The sequence below is a fragment of the Leptonotus elevatus genome, chromosome 3, assembly GCF_054856555.1.
Source record: "Leptonotus elevatus isolate MCC_2025b chromosome 3, RoL_Lele_1.0, whole genome shotgun sequence".
Taxonomy (NCBI): domain Eukaryota; kingdom Metazoa; phylum Chordata; class Actinopteri; order Syngnathiformes; family Syngnathidae; genus Leptonotus; species Leptonotus elevatus.
Window position 1 is genome coordinate 20,627,810 of NC_141241.1, and position 16,294 is coordinate 20,644,103.

Consider the following 16,294-nt stretch of genomic DNA (forward strand, 5'->3'; position numbering starts at 1 on the left):
TGTTATTCTAACACTGCTATGATTTTAACTGTCTCCCAATGTTTTTTTTTGTTTTACAGTTTACTTGTGTTTAAATAACAGTAATTTGAGAATTCTCCCAAAAATGTGTTCTTTTTAACATTTTATTGCTGTCAAATCAACAGCTGTGTTTGGTTCAAAGTTTTACAACATAATGTTGTAAATCACGTAATGCTTCATTGTTTTTGTATTTACCGTTTTTTATGATTTTACAGAAATTCACTGTCAATTCTCATTTTCATCTTTTTACAGTGATATTTCTATGAATCAGATAATGTTGCCTCCCTGTTCACTGTAAACTTCTTTCACTCTCTGTCCCATCCTGAGCTGTCCATAATATTCATAATTTCAACATTTATGAAGATCTAATGTATGTCAACACAATATATTGAATGACAACCATTCTTGATTGTTGGTAACATTTATGTTTTTGTTACAGTCCGAAAAAAAATCCCTGATTGCTTCTTTGTCCCTCCTCTGCTTTCTCCAATTCATTAAGTGGCTGTATGAAAGGAATAGCTAATTATTGCAATCTTCTAAAGATGGCACAGCATGTTTCTGTATACCAAAACAACAGGGTTCAGCGAGAGGGTAGTCAAACTCATACCTCAGGCCATGTCAATATTTTTCTCTTTGGCTAAAGAGAGGGGGCCTAATGGACATTGACTATTGTTACTGAGGGTAGCAGCAAAATATTCCGAACCATTATTGGATAATAGCCACAAAACCAATTTTAAGCTACTTTTGTGTGGCAATGATGTACTGGGCCTCTTCATGGGAATACATCCACAAATTGAACACAAAGCTTGGGCCATAGTTACTTACAGTTACATGTTTTAATTTTTTTGAACATTGATACAGAGTGCAATTAATTGGAGACATCAGTTTTTCAGTGTACTGGAAAAGTATGTGTTTGTTTATTTTAGCTTATTATGTATGCTGAATGTGCAAAAAGCCTTCTGCAAGTTTCCCCTTCAGTGATACCACAGCAACAGTAATCCTTGACAAGAAGGGGAAAAAAAGAGATATTACTTAAATCTAGTTAATGTCCATTGCATAGACTACTGCATGTGCATTAAATTCAATTAATTGTTTGAACAGTTTTAGTTTCCTGCATGAAAGTCATTAAAGCTCGAAAATATGCAGCTGGGTAATCACGTCCATTCTACTGTGGCTGTCTCCTTCTCCAAAAACGCTAGATTATTCTGCTGCTGACACAGTAGGTGCTGTCATATCAAAAATGAACCCTCCAGATCTAATCAAGTAATTAATTGCATTTTGAAAAGGAGCCGACGCCGTGGCTGATTTGCCACTTATTTTGTGACAAAATAAATTTTTTTTTAAACGCATTCATGTCTAATCACAAAAAAGACATCTGAGTTCATTACGAGTATTGCAGATATTTTAGATGCAAGTCACACGTTTTCAGTAGTTCTTCACGGCTATCAAATGAGGTAGGCTACATCATATTTTCAATCTTATTTGTTTTGGCCCTCAAGCTAATTTATTGCTTTCTAATTCATGTCCTTGCTGAACAGATGGATTTAAGTTTTTATAAACTGCATGAATTATATTGCTATCCTTTGATGCTGAAGGCAGAGCCTGTTTACAGTTGAACAAAATCCATTATTGGATGTTGGTAGACCTTTGTTTTGACCTCTAAAGGTTTTGGTAGAGGACAAAGGAAATTGAAGTAATCCATTACAGAGTCAAAAAATTATCATTAACTCAACATGCAATTTTTAAGTGCCATTTTTAACTACCATAAAATGTCAAAAGAAGTTGACCTGAGCAACTTTGGCAGGATTAATAAAATATATCCATCTCAATATAAAACATATAAAAGTACTCATGCTTTTATGTGGTGTGATGGAGGAATACTGTTAAAGTGGTGCCAAATGTGGTTTAACTTTAATTGTGTACTCAATATTAGGGCTAAAGATGTACTATAGGAATAATGTTTTTATCTGTTTGTTAACTCGTAAACTGATGATGCTGTCCATTTTTTAATAATGTATTTATTCTTTTCTAATTAAGAGTTCTGCTATGGCTCAAGTTTGCACACCACTGAGCGATATTTATAAATGGTCAGTACTGTATAGAATTACAGATGATGTACAGATAATCCTCACTACCAATATTATTTCTTTCCATATTAGTTTACAATTACAAGTCATTTTGCAAATAGGACAAAATGACTTTCATAATCCCATTGCTTTCTGCACCTTCCCCACTGTTGCTTGTGACCGATCGATGCTGTTTTCTTTCAGCTTCCCTTTGCAACAGTATTCTCCCGGTAATTGAGCTCAGCTGGTCTCCCAGGGGACCACCGATTTCCCCAGACGCTTCTATGAGCTCACTCTCACTCCTCTGTGGTTTACCTCACCACTTGCTTTGGAATAGCAAGCAGTAATCGATCTTTTCTTGCAGCCTTTTTCCTCCCAGATACCTAAAACTAATAACAAATATCTGGAACTGGGTCCTTCTTTCCGACTGCAATGTAGTATGACAAATCTCAACTGTAGGGTTTTCATTTCAGGGAGTGTATAAGAAGTCTTTGAGCGTCTGCGGGTAGGGACATGCACAGGTATTTTAGGGGAAGGGGCTCGAGTGAGAAAAAAGGCACTTCTTGCTATTTATTCATAAATAAATAATATGACATCTCTGCCTTACTTACCTATTTATTTCACTAACCTTACACTCAAATATGCGCTGAATGCTCAGCAGATTTGTGTGTTTTGTATGCAACTCGTGTCTAGTAAATAGCTAGAATAACTGACTTCACAAGAGACAGGTACACGGTGCAGTCATTTTCAAATATACTATCAAAATCAATCAAAATGTGTTTATTTTGCGTAAGACAGTAACATTTTTAATTACTGGTATTAGTGAAATAAATGGTATTTTAAACTAACCCTAATTTTCATGCAAAAATGAAAAGACTGAAAATATAATTTCCTGATCCATTATTAAAATTATTATTATTATTTTATAGATCACATAATTACCACTGCAATTCTCTCTCCAGGTACACCTGAACTTATATTCAATGTACCTAGTACTGTTTGTCTGTATCAGGCATTGATAAATTTCTTGCAACAAATGAATTAGGGCATTTTAATTCATTAGTGCCAGGGCTGGACAGGCCATTGGGTACACAGGTAAATGCTCGGTGGGCCGGACATCCTCTGGGGGCGATGTGAGCTCTTTTTTTCCCAAGAGACTGTTAGAAAACGTTTCTTTTGTTTTCCGCGTGTTCGTTTTGATCCGGGTAGTGAGAATGTTGATTTTCTGAATACAGACTGGAGATCGGTGAACAGGTCCTTCGAAGGATTTATTTTACAGAATATTCTGGACACAAACAAGTTTACAGACAAATTGCTGCAGTCCTCTTGCAAGTGTGTTGATTCCTCACAATTGCAATAGTCTTATACTTTCAGAAAGGCGGTACCCCCAAACCCCTCCCCTCCCCCCTTTCTCCCCACCCCTGCCCCCAGCCAAGACAGACTTTTACAGCATTCAATACACATTGACAGATGGCCTACTAATGTGGAAATATAGTAGGTCTCAGACCTGACCGCACCTAGCAGCAAATAAGACTTAAAAGAAATAATTTTAACACATTTGCTTCTCCCTAAACAAATGGCAAATTGCGTGTGGGAATGGAGGAAGCTTCTTCAGAATTTCCGTCAACTGTAGACATTTTTCAAACACTCACCCAGCTTTACTGAGGAAATTAAAGCAGTTATGACTAAATCTAAACAGTTATAACTAAATCAAAATAATTATAATTAAATCTGGGCAGAAGACTGTCAACAAGACCCAATTTAAAGTAGGTGGCCTATTGGTCGATTTGTAATATAGACAGTTAACTGAACCAATCAAGATGTAGTATCAAATCTGTATTTGTTTAAATCGGTTTAAAATCTTTTGTGTGTAGTTTTGATTGGCTGTTAGATCTGCAATGGTGCAGCACCACACACTGGCAAATAAAAAAAAATATTCTAGAAAAAACAGTGCCCATCTGTTGGCTACTCATGAAAACTAGTTGCCGAATTCAGCACAACATGCAACAGTCCGTTTCGGCCATGCCACTACTTTTGCGGTGTGATTAAAGTACTTTTTTTTTCATAGTTAAAACTTGGTTTTATTTATTAGGCTCTGCGCTAAGTACTGTAGAGATCCATTAATCTTTTTATAGTTTGCTTTTGCACATCAGAATTATTGGATTGAGTGCCTCATCCAAGAGTCTCTCACAAAATTTTATAGATTCATGAGCAGCAGAGAACATGGACAATAAATTATAATGTGCGGCTCACAGGTTGTGTTGTGAAGACGCCGACGCAAGATGAATGGTGGTGGAGCGTATTCACCTGCATGTTGCACAAAATACCATAGTTACAAACCAAGTACAGGCTCAAGATGGCCTAACGACCTTGAAATGTTGTACTAATGATAAATGGTGATATCCTCAGAATGAGCTATGCTAGGAAAATGTGGTGTTGTTAATGAGATGAGCCTACGTTAATTTGCAGGTGTGAAATGTTTTTTGTATATCCATGATGGTGTGTGCCAAAATAATAATAATAATTTTTATGACCCTTAGAGCAACACATCATTGTGTCTGGGCATATTTAACAAATCTTTTTCATCATCCTAATGGGAACTCATTTTATTTTATTTTTAATTTATTTACATTAGCCATAAACATTAGCAGTCACGAGGAAAATTCTGCAGGGAACAAAAAGGGTAACCAAACAAAGAGGCATTATGAATAAGCTGTATAATCAGCAAAACCAACATTAAGTGCAATAACTCACTAGGATATTTTAGCCTCCACTCGTGCTTTATCTACCTACTAAGATAAAACAAATAAAATATATATATGTATATATATACACGTAACACATACGTATGAAATATATTAGCCTGATTATGGAAAATCTGAATGCATTTATAAGTGTCTGAAAACATATTGTGGATGTGGGAAAAAAAGAGCCACTTGCCAAGTGCTTCATGTCTTTGTACAGTAATTTTACCTATAGTTTTGTGCTGTTGAACTATGCTAGTTTTTCTTTATGAGAGAGATTGCGCAATCAGAGGTGAGGTTAGCTGCTTGTTGCCTCACTTCTCACCGCACCTATGTATTGAATCAGAAAATATGCAAATTCATGCAAATATTGGATTTTAAAAAGTAAAATGTATCTCAGCAGAGCAGAGAGCGAAAATGGAAAATAATGTATGTAATGATAATTATTATTATTATTTTTTAAATCTTCACCTGCAGTTGAGGCAGTGCCTCCCCTGCCCAGACGTCCCTGGTGCAGAGTTTGCATGTTCTCCTTGTGCTTGTGCCGCCACTGTCCGAAAACATACATGCTGCGATTGTCGGAAACTCGTATTTGCCAGTGTGAATCTAAATGTAGTAATGGTTGCCTGCCTGTCAGTCCGTTGACAGCACCTCTCACCCAAAATAAGCTGGGAGAGGCTGTAGCTTTCCTGTCACTCTTGATGGAATGCTGACAATATGATTTTTTCACATGTGTAAGCTTACAGTACGCGCAAGGTCAAAATAAAACAAAGAATATAAAATCTCGAAACTGCAGAACCCAACAAACTGCCATGAACTCGGAGGATGGGGAGCCTTTATTACTACAGAAGACAAAAATAATATTTAATGCTGTATATTCCAAACAGGAGGAAACAACACGGACACAAGGTGAAGCTATCTGTAAAAAGTTAATCCATCCATTTTCAATAGCATTTATTTTGCTCAGCCAGCGTCATGGCCGACCAAGTAAAAGCCTTTCCCAGCTGTCACCTACGTCAGTTTGCCGCATTGCCGTGTTGTCGTTATGGACGAGCTTCTTGAAACAAATGTAAGCTAATTTTCACACAGTAAAGGAACACTTAGCTGCACCTTCATTTCTACATTTATGAGGAAATAAGGATCTGCTGATGATGTAGAGTTGACCAGGAAGCTCACTGATCTGTGATATGAAGTGGAGACCGTTTTCCACCATGATCGTTTGTGACCTTGTGCGTGTGTGTGGATTGGTGGTGAATCAAGTCGGTTGTGTTCATTCCCACAACGGCGCAATATTTGCTTTTTCAAATCTGCCACACTAAACTATGATGGGGCTGGGAGAGGGATGATTTCTCAAAAGACAATTTTAATAATATTCTACTGTGATGTCATACAGACAGTTTTAACATAAATGACAAAAAGTGTTTTAAAAAAACTCCCCTTTTAATGATGACAGCATGGATGACGTACAAAAGGAGGATATGATTAAGTAAACAGAACAGCTATCCTGTATTTTGTCTGTATTGTATAAAAATCTGAAATGCAGCGTAGCTGAAGATATGACAACAAAAATGTGGTAATGTCATGGAAATAATAACAGTGGCAATGAGGAATGATATATCTAAAAACATTCAAATGTGTTGAATGTGTTGAAACATTCACAGATAAAACAACGGACTTATTAGATGAAATCAACAGCAAAACTGTTAATTAACATTGATTTGGAAAACTCAAGTGGACAGAGAACATCTAATGGTGTCCCTCTTAATTACAAAAAACATCCAGAAATACATCACTAAGTGCTACTGTAATTGAATTAATTAAAAAGGTGAAATTATCAAGAGTGGAATCTTGATGACAGATGTTAGTGATTATTTTCCTGCTTTCTCAGTATTTAATTAAATAAACGTGGACTTACTCACACGTCAATAACGAAAAGTTGTTTTGCAAGCGACACAAATGTTACACAGTTCTTTTGCACACAGCATCACATCAGAAGTTCTTATGCACCATCTTAATAACATCTTATTTCAGACGGTTTAAAGTTAAATCCAACCTAATTAGGAAAGCCAAACTGACCCCCGACCCACCAAGTTCAACCACTTTGGTGATGATGCTGAGAGAGTAATTGAATGTCCGAATACTTGGCAGCTGTGGTGACAACTCCAATAGTTATACCCGCGTGGTGTGACAAGTCTTTAAATGAGAAATTTTGAGAGTGGAAAAAGAATAGAGAGCGGGTCAGATAATCCCTCTCGGTCGATGGTGTTAAACACCAGAGCTCATGTCAAAGCACATGCAAATTTAGCCCACTTAAAATTTAGCCCACTTAGAGAAAGAGAGAAATTGATGTGTGCCTTATGCCGAGAAGAGAAAGACAAATCAGAAGACAAACAAAAAACAATCATTCAACAGGGTAACTCTACATGCTTGCTTACAAAACCCCAGTAAAAACAATTCGGTTAAATAGATGCCGGCATCTAACTGTGTTCAAAACTGAAATGTATTTATTGTTACATTTATAAACTAGCATCATCGCTATTTTGTTGATGTGGCTTTTGAATTGAATCTCCTGGGGTTGGGCTGGTGTATGTACTGCTGTTGGCAGTGAGTATAAATCAAGATAATGAATTCATGACAAAAGACTTCATGTGAACATTGTGCCCTGATTAACACACAATGTCTGAGTGTCCCCTTATGAGCAAGAAAACAGAAATTAGCATTGTCAGTTTTTCTTGTTTATTTGCCAAGATGCTAAGATATACAGCAGGTGCTAAAAAATGTAACACAGTACATTTTGTAGAGTATATTTTACTCTAAAAAGAGTCAATTTGGTCCCACTCTAAACAGAGTAAAATTTACACCCGGAAAAGAGTAACATATTTTGTGTACGAGAGAATGTTTTTGGCCTCCTTTTGGATATTAGCAATCAGTAAGATGGTGGTAGAGTGGCCGTCTCCCAAGCTGAAGGTTGTGAAACTTGTGTAAATGTTTTTTCTTTTTAAATGAACTAATACATTCATCCATCCATTTTCTTAACCACTTGTCCTCACAAGGGTCGCAGGGGTGCTGGAGCCTATCCCAGCTGGCTTCGGGCAGCTTTGTATGTGTTAAAGACATCAGCAAATACATGTTTGATTGTGATGCACCAGCACATTGTTTATTTTTGATTTAATAACCTTTGCACAAACATTATTTTTTTTGCATCATGTTTACAATCCCTCCCTGCTAATTCTCTGCATCAGTGAATGAATAGCATTGAATCACCCAAGGGACTTGTGGGTTCTCACAATCAGGTTTTACATGCTCATCAAGTGCGTCCGACCAGTTACTGCTGTCCTCTGTCAACACACTAGAGACTCTGAATAAACAACAAGCATTGAAAGGCTGTGTAGAGCAGGAAATGCGATCAATACAAAGCAGCGATACGTGCTGCTGGTTCAGCGCCACGTTCGAGTCTAAAGGCCATTTTTACGACAATCGATAAACGCACGGCTCTCTTGCGACAAGATCATAACTACCAAGAGGGAGACGAGACCCAGCTAAATGACCTCAGACACATTTTCCTGTGATAGGACCGACTGGCTAAGCATAGCACGGACTAAACTGTTCCAAAAGAAAATGGTTCATTAAGTCCCCTGCATAAGGATTAGGTTGCACGGAGCACGGACAAAAGAAAATAAACACACAAGAAAATGGCTGAAATTAACATGGACTTCATTTAGTACTTACTGAGTAACAATTCAGTTACGAAATTTGATGCATTTGCAGTAACACTGCATCTCATCACCACTTTCTTGTTATAGAAAATGTGTTCAGCCTCGTTGAAAGGAAACAAGCAAAAGATCATCTTTAAGATGCTGACACTGTATGTCTTCTACTTAATAGATTTTATCTGATGAAACAGTCAGCAAAAAGTGGAGCGTACGCAGGACGCAGCTCACTGAAATGTTATCAGTTTCATCACAACTGTAACCTTCTTGTCACTACCCTATAGAGACAAAATACGGGCCCAGTGTACTGCATATTCATGACTTTAAATGCTTTTGAAAGCTGGTGTCATCATCTGATAAGACCTTTCCTTCTGCTTGCTTCTCATTGGGTTGCTATACGTTAGAGACTTTCTTACCTGGGAACTTTTGCTGAGTGTGCACACCTTAAAATGTTTTCTTATTATTCAGGAAAAACTCAAGACATGATGAAAGAAAAAAAAAAGGCAGCATGGTGTACACCTCAAAAACAGAAATCTTAAGTAAGATATAATACCAATTTTTTTTTATTTTCCTTTGACAAGTTATTTTTACTTAAAAATGTAATTGTCAGACAAGATAATTGTGCTTATTTTAAGATACTTATTATTTAATTATTTTATTTGCTCAAGCAGTCCTGGCATTAAGTGTTAACAGCCAGTTTTAAGTACTGTAAGTTGTAAAACAAGCATTTTCCACATTTTAAGATGACAACTAACCAACATCAAAGGCCCTGAACTGGGTTTCATAAATTGAATTTTCCTGTTTTAAGATTTTGCATTATCTAGTAATAAGACAAATGGAAAAAAATACAATTATGAAAACAATCAGACAAAAGTGCAATATCAAGTGGTTCGTTATATTTACTAAGCTCATTTTCCCCTTTCCAGTACCAGCTGAGTGGTCTATTGGTAGAGTGTTCACCTTCATATTTGGAGGTTGGGGATTCAATCCCTTGTTGGGTCATACCAAAGACAATAGAAAGGGGATCTGTTACCTCCCTGCTTGACACTCAGGCAAAGTTAGCCAAACATAAATAAATACTTTTTTAGAAAAATATTTCTATTTATTACAGCTTGAAAAAAGCCAATATTACTTGTTTTTAGTCTAAAAATACTTTTTTTCAAGACTGCAGTGGTTGATATGGGACTAGTATTATTTTTATTATTTTTAATCTTACAGGTAAATTGAAATAAAATGTTCTTGTTCTATTGGCAGATAATTTTGCTTATTTGAAGTAATATATTTCTTAATTTCTTATATTTTTTCTTACATTTTCTACTGTCCTTTTTGCAGTGTATTATTGAAAGAAGAAAGAAGAAAGAAATATCCCTAAGATATATAACGTTTTAGTACTGTCTAATAAATATATAATGCAACAACGTATAATAAACTCACTTTTCTTGTGGCAGGCAAATAAATTACCACGGGTCACAGTATGTTGGCTTTTGATGTTAAAAAAACAACAAAAAAACAACAAAAACATCTATGCCATTACCTTGGCCTATAATGTTGTGTTCGCAATTACCAAGGTGCTAACGTTAGTGTTCTAATGTTAGCTCCGATGTGTGAGGCAAATTAAACAGCAAATCAATGCTTGGTACAGACAACATGATGACCTTTTAGTTGTCATTACTCTGAAAATGATAATTTGTTTGATCTGGCTCCAGTCTAAAGTCTGTGGGTGGGTCACTCCCATTTTCAAGTCACCATCTCTGTCATTCAAATATCTAATTGTACTCAGCTACAGTACATTGGAAAGATTCATTAAACTGTTTAAAGCTTAAAAAAGACTACAGTTGCTCCAATTCAAGCACTTCCATGAATGTTCAGATATGATATTGGAGAAAAGATAATAACAGTAATTGCATGCACTGTAATCTACCATCTTGACCATTTGAACTTTTTAAATTATTGCGGTGAACATGAGGTCAATGCACTAATGCTGAATGGTGGAATTCTTCAAAATCAAGTTGTGTCACTATAGCCGGGCTTAACACAGTTCTAATTACAGCTGAATCTAATGACTACACAATTCACATCTAAGTATAAAACAATTATCTGATGCACCACAGAGGCGGGGGGAATAATTACTGCACACAGATGACTCCTTAATACAGTTGGAGGCAAAGGTGGCCTCATGACGGTTAATATAACCTCTGCTCCCAAAAGGTCCACTTGGAGAGCTGTTACATGCTCACATGAAATGCTTTATTAGAAATATTTCATTAAATCATTCTTAGTGCAGACCACAAAAAATGCAAATGTGACATTTCAGATAATTGAACTTAGCTCATTCAGCAGGTTATTTGGGATTGAGATATATGTGCCCAAGTTAGCAGTGCGCATCGTTTTCCGAAGAACACTTGACAATGCCCACATAGCAAGCCCGAATGTTTCATGTAATAGAGAGAAACGAGAGAGATGCAAAGCACTTTGCTTCAAGGTTAGGATGTGTGTACAAAACCAAAATCGTATTTACTCCTGCAATGATCCCATTATATACTCACACATAGTGAAACCTTTGATGTCTTTTATGGAGATACGCTCTGTCACTATGAATAACAATGGTATTTGGCAATGCTTATATGCATGAGAACATATTGGAAAAAATCCAATCAGGAGTCAGATACAACAACTGTGTGGTGAGCCATTCCTCCTCTGCAGTATATTAACAGAAAAAAAAACCCCACTACTGTTAAAAACAAGTCAGAACCCTTCATTCTCTCATGTGAGGAAGAAAAGCCATCTACCCTCCCCCGCTCCACTGTCCCAGTCTTTCTCCTCTCCCTGCGCACTGTTATTTTTGCAGGTGCATCTGCAGTGATCTATTTTCCTCTTCACATCTTTTAATGATTCATGCTTTGAGGATACCCACCCCCTCGTTCGAAAAGGCTTAGTGAACAAAGAGACATAACTAGAGGAGTGATCAGAAAGTGCACATTCATCAGGATAATAGAAGAGGGTGGAACTGAAGAAACAAGCGAAAGAGCAAAGCATCGCTAAAAAAAAAAGCCGTTTTATTTTTCCTTTTTGATGTGATCAAATTTAGGCTGCGTTCACACTGCAGCTCAATTCCGATTTTTTTCAAATTTTTTTGGGGCCTCTTTTGTATGTGGATATAAATTGGATATGTATGCTCATCCGCGCGCATCAGATTCATACGTCATCAAAAGCCTGATTTGCGCTCAGCGTGGGCGGGAGACAGTGCTTGGAAAGGAGACTACTGACACGTCTTTGAATTTATACAAAGCTGTTTTGAGTAACAGTGTAAAATTGTTATTTGTTTTTAATTTAACCACACTTGAAACATGAAGCATGAAATTGACATGTTTAACGATAGTAGAAATTCAGCCCTGCAGACGGTTCATCACGAACGGCGATGACGCAACGTCAACTTCGGTAGACTTCTCAATGAATTGAGGAGGTCGAGGAGTGTCCCATCATTTCCCCCAAATTACCTCTCCCAACCTCGCTACTCTGGCGACATGAGATGAATAAAATAAGTCAGACGGATTTCTGTTGCTGTTTGTAAACAGCACATTCAAAACTGACGCACGAGGAAGCCGAGGATAGCAGCCAACCAGGAGCGCGGGCGTTCGCACAGCTGGATTTGCATAATGGATGCAGACAAGACATATGAATCAAACTCCTAACACGTCCGCGAAACGAGTCCACCAGTCCACCAATTTGTAGCGTGCGTTGGCACAGCAAAATTTGTATATGACACTGAGAAAAGTCGCTTGCCTCAGTGGCTTGGCTGGTGGTAAAACAATATTTACTTTCGTGAACACCGCAACGCGGTGTCGTTGTTTAGGGTGTACGTCACTTGACGTGTGCTCTTTGCGCATGTGAGTCAGTCGCATCACAGGCGTGTTGCGTTCATATTAGATGTCGCATTTGTTTTTGTAATGTGAACAGTACGTAAAAGATCGGATTTAACAAAAAAAACCCAAATTGGGCATCACGCCTTGCAGTGTGAACTTAGCCATAGTCCAAACATGGGGTAACACATTTGTCTATACGTACCTTACACACAAATAATAATAATAATATAAAAATAAATAATAATAAATAATAATAATAATAATAATAATAATTAGGGATGTCAGGCGATTAATTTTTTAAAATTGTAATTATCGCATGACTTCAATAGTTAACTCACAATTAATCGCTAATTTTGTATCTGTTCTAAATGTACAATAAAATGTACAATAATTTTTTCCTAAGTTTTCATACTCATCATAAAAGTGGAAACATTTTTAAACTAATAAGAAATATGGCTGCATCTTTTAGTCATTGATACAGTAATTTCATAATAATTTATAAAATGTAGTTAAAATTAAACAGATGTACTGTACTGTAAAAAAAACAAGTGTGATATTGATTTGCGTTGAGGTAATTTAACTGCCACTAGATGGCATAATTGCATTTGTAAGATGTGACAGCTCATGCATTTTTCTTTTTATCATATCATAAGTGCTATCTAATCTTTAACATGAAGTAACTTGTGAAATTCTGCACATCTTTAAAATTGTAAATACAACTTGACTCCAGTCTCCACAAAAATATGCATTATTATTACCTTTATTATTGCTAAATTTTGACGTGGACGCGTCTGCTTTGTTGTGACTGGAATTCACCCATTCCAGGCTTTCCAAATAATAATTAACTGCGTGTAAAAAACAAATTAGTGGCGTTAAAGAATTTTTTTATTAGTTCAAAGCTATTACACTAATTTTGACACCCCTAATAATAATACATTCAAAAATGAAACTGGGACTTTAAATGAGATGTTTTAGGGATTTTTTTGTCAGTTGGTTCCACACAGTTGCATTGTATTAGTTAATCATCACCATATTGAGTTGCCCAAACATTAATTACTGTTGCTACTGTTATTACAGTTGTGTTGACACGAATATATTAAATTCGTTTTTTTTGAGCGTTAACTCATTTATTTAACATTCTTTAAAATCGGGAAGCGTCTTGTTTTTTTGTTTTTTTTTTAATTCATCATGTCTTTGTGTTGCCAGCACAGTGACCAAGTAGTTCTAAAGTTAGGAGTTCAAACTCAGACATGCAAAGACGTTAATTTGTTGTTTGGTAATGACAGGAAAAAAACAAGACAATACAAATACGTATTGCCCTTTTTGAGGAAAATACCATAATCAGCTCTAGTACCACGGACAGCTGACAGATGTGGTCTCCAGATGCACATTAAGCTGCCAAGGCTCAACTGTGATATAGCAATATTAAATGCAGAGCTGAAGTGTGAGCCTTTCTAAATATTTTGTGATGATGGAAGTTGGAGCAACTGGGTCATAGGCAAATTTCTTTTTTTTTGGGGGGCACAAGAGCTATAGTGTCTGAATTAAGGCACATTTGTGCTACAGACTGCAGTAGCAAAAGTCAGCGATTCATCTCACTCGCATTGATTTGTGGGTCAAAACAAGCAAAGTTACAAGATGCTGTCTGAAGAGTCTGACAAATATGTATCCGGTGAGTGTTTTGATTCTGAAATGTTTGCTGTAGGAGTCATCCTCGATGCGCTGCATGTACCGTATTTGTGCATAGCCTTTTTGATGACTCTCTGCAAGGACTCTCTTGAACCTGCTGCTCTCCTGACTTGAAGACATAATTGTGTGCTCTGGGCAGGGAGGGCGCCTCGCTGTTCAGCCAATGGCTTCTGGTTTGGGGAAAACTTGATTGAAGAGAGCACGATAAACAGAGTGCGATGACGACGAGACACTACAGACATAATCAAAATGAATTCAATTGTGTAGTAACAATAAGTCATATTTTGTGCAGTATGGAATCTGAGTCGGCATTACCGAGGCCTGAGATTTGTAATAGGCCTATGCTGTAATATTTGTTCATAAGAAATTGTTGGTAATAGCATACTGGCCTGCTTCTTGTAAATTACAGCTTTGGCGTGATTGACTGTGAAGCAGAGAAACAACCACTTTACATGGTAAACTGTAATATAAAGGAAATATTTTGCACCGTGAGCAGAAATAACATTACTGGGAATCTGGACTTGCCACTGAAAAAAGTGATTCATTATTCCCCTCAATTTTATGCGGCGTAGGTTGAGCAAAATAATCCACCAAATTTTGCTGCATAGTGGTTTGTGGATAATACATAAGGGAAGCGTGATACATTCTGAAGATAACCACATCAGAATCTATCTCTCCTCACTCTTTGAAGAAGTCCCTTCACAAACAACACCCACAAGGCAAAGGAATGGGTTTAACACTTTCTCTTGTTGCTGGTGGCAAGCAAAACTGACTGGGGAATCATGCATGCAGCAGCACATTAAAATATTCACATGTAGTTGTAAAAGTAAAATACATACTGCATGCATTGATTTTCATATTCATGTGAGAGCTGCACAATATTGGTTTACTTGAAAGAAAGAAAGAGTCAACCATGCACTCATCTCAGATAAATCAAATGGTCAATTTATCTACCTTTTTTATTTCTAACATGTATATTAAAAAACAGACTGGTTATAAAAGTACATGTGTAAAGATAAATATACAAAACATATAAAACAACAAACACAACATTAAAAGGATACTTGACTCATTGAGCCATTTTTAGCAGTAAAAAGTTTATATTTTGTCCATAATTAAATGAATAATTTAATTGTTTTTCATGTACAATTAATACATAATTTTTTTTTTCCTACTTGCTGTCGACTGAAGATGACCTGTGCTGAAGAAATAGGTAACGACCAATCATGGCTCACCTGTTTTCTGGATTTGGACAGCAAACTGAGCTATGATTGGTCGTTACCTACTTCCTCAGCACAGGTGATGTCATCTTCAGTCGACAGCAAGTGGTAAAATAAGTTCTTAAAGGTATTAGTTGTACATAAAAAATAATGAAGTTACCAAATTAATTCTGGACAAAATATAAACTTTTTATTCATAAAAAAAAAAGGCCCTGGTTTGGCTGGAAACCAGTTCAGGGTGTACCCCGAAGGCCGAAGGCAGCTGGGAAGGGCTCCAGCACCCTTGGATAGATATTATATTTTCCTTGTCAATAACAACAATGCTATTATGCTAATAATAATAATACAATAATAATAATAATAATAACAAATGTTACTTTTCATTGACAAGCACTTCCTCTTCTGTATACTTTTCTAAAATGCCGAATTTATATTTCCTTTTGAACTGAACACTACATGAATGAAGTACCATTTACCAGAGTAAAGTATAAGTTGAGTTAGATCTTTGACACTGACACTAGTGCGTTAGACTCTTAAGTGTTTAAACACCAGAATTAAATGTAGTTTGGCAGAATTAAATGTTTAACACTGACACTAGTGTAGAGTACTTTCAACAATGTGTCGATTTTTTAACACCATACAGTGTTGGAGTAACATTGGTTAAGTGTGAAAAAAGTAAAACTTTGGAAAGTGTCAGATTTACACTCATTGGTTTGTAAACATATAAACACTTTTCTAGTGTTAGATTTAACACTCTCAGTGTTAATCTAACACTGGCGATTTTGCTACATAGGTTGCAGATTTTTGATAAGGCATTCAGATCAATGGTCATATTGGAACCAAATTATCTTCTGTCCTCAACCATTACTTATCTGCACGTCTTACTGTTCCTTTTTTCATACGGTGTCATTTGTTGCTGTGCTCAGTATGAGGTATGGCCCAGGTCATGTAACTATTGTTTTTTTGTTTTTTTTAATAGACACT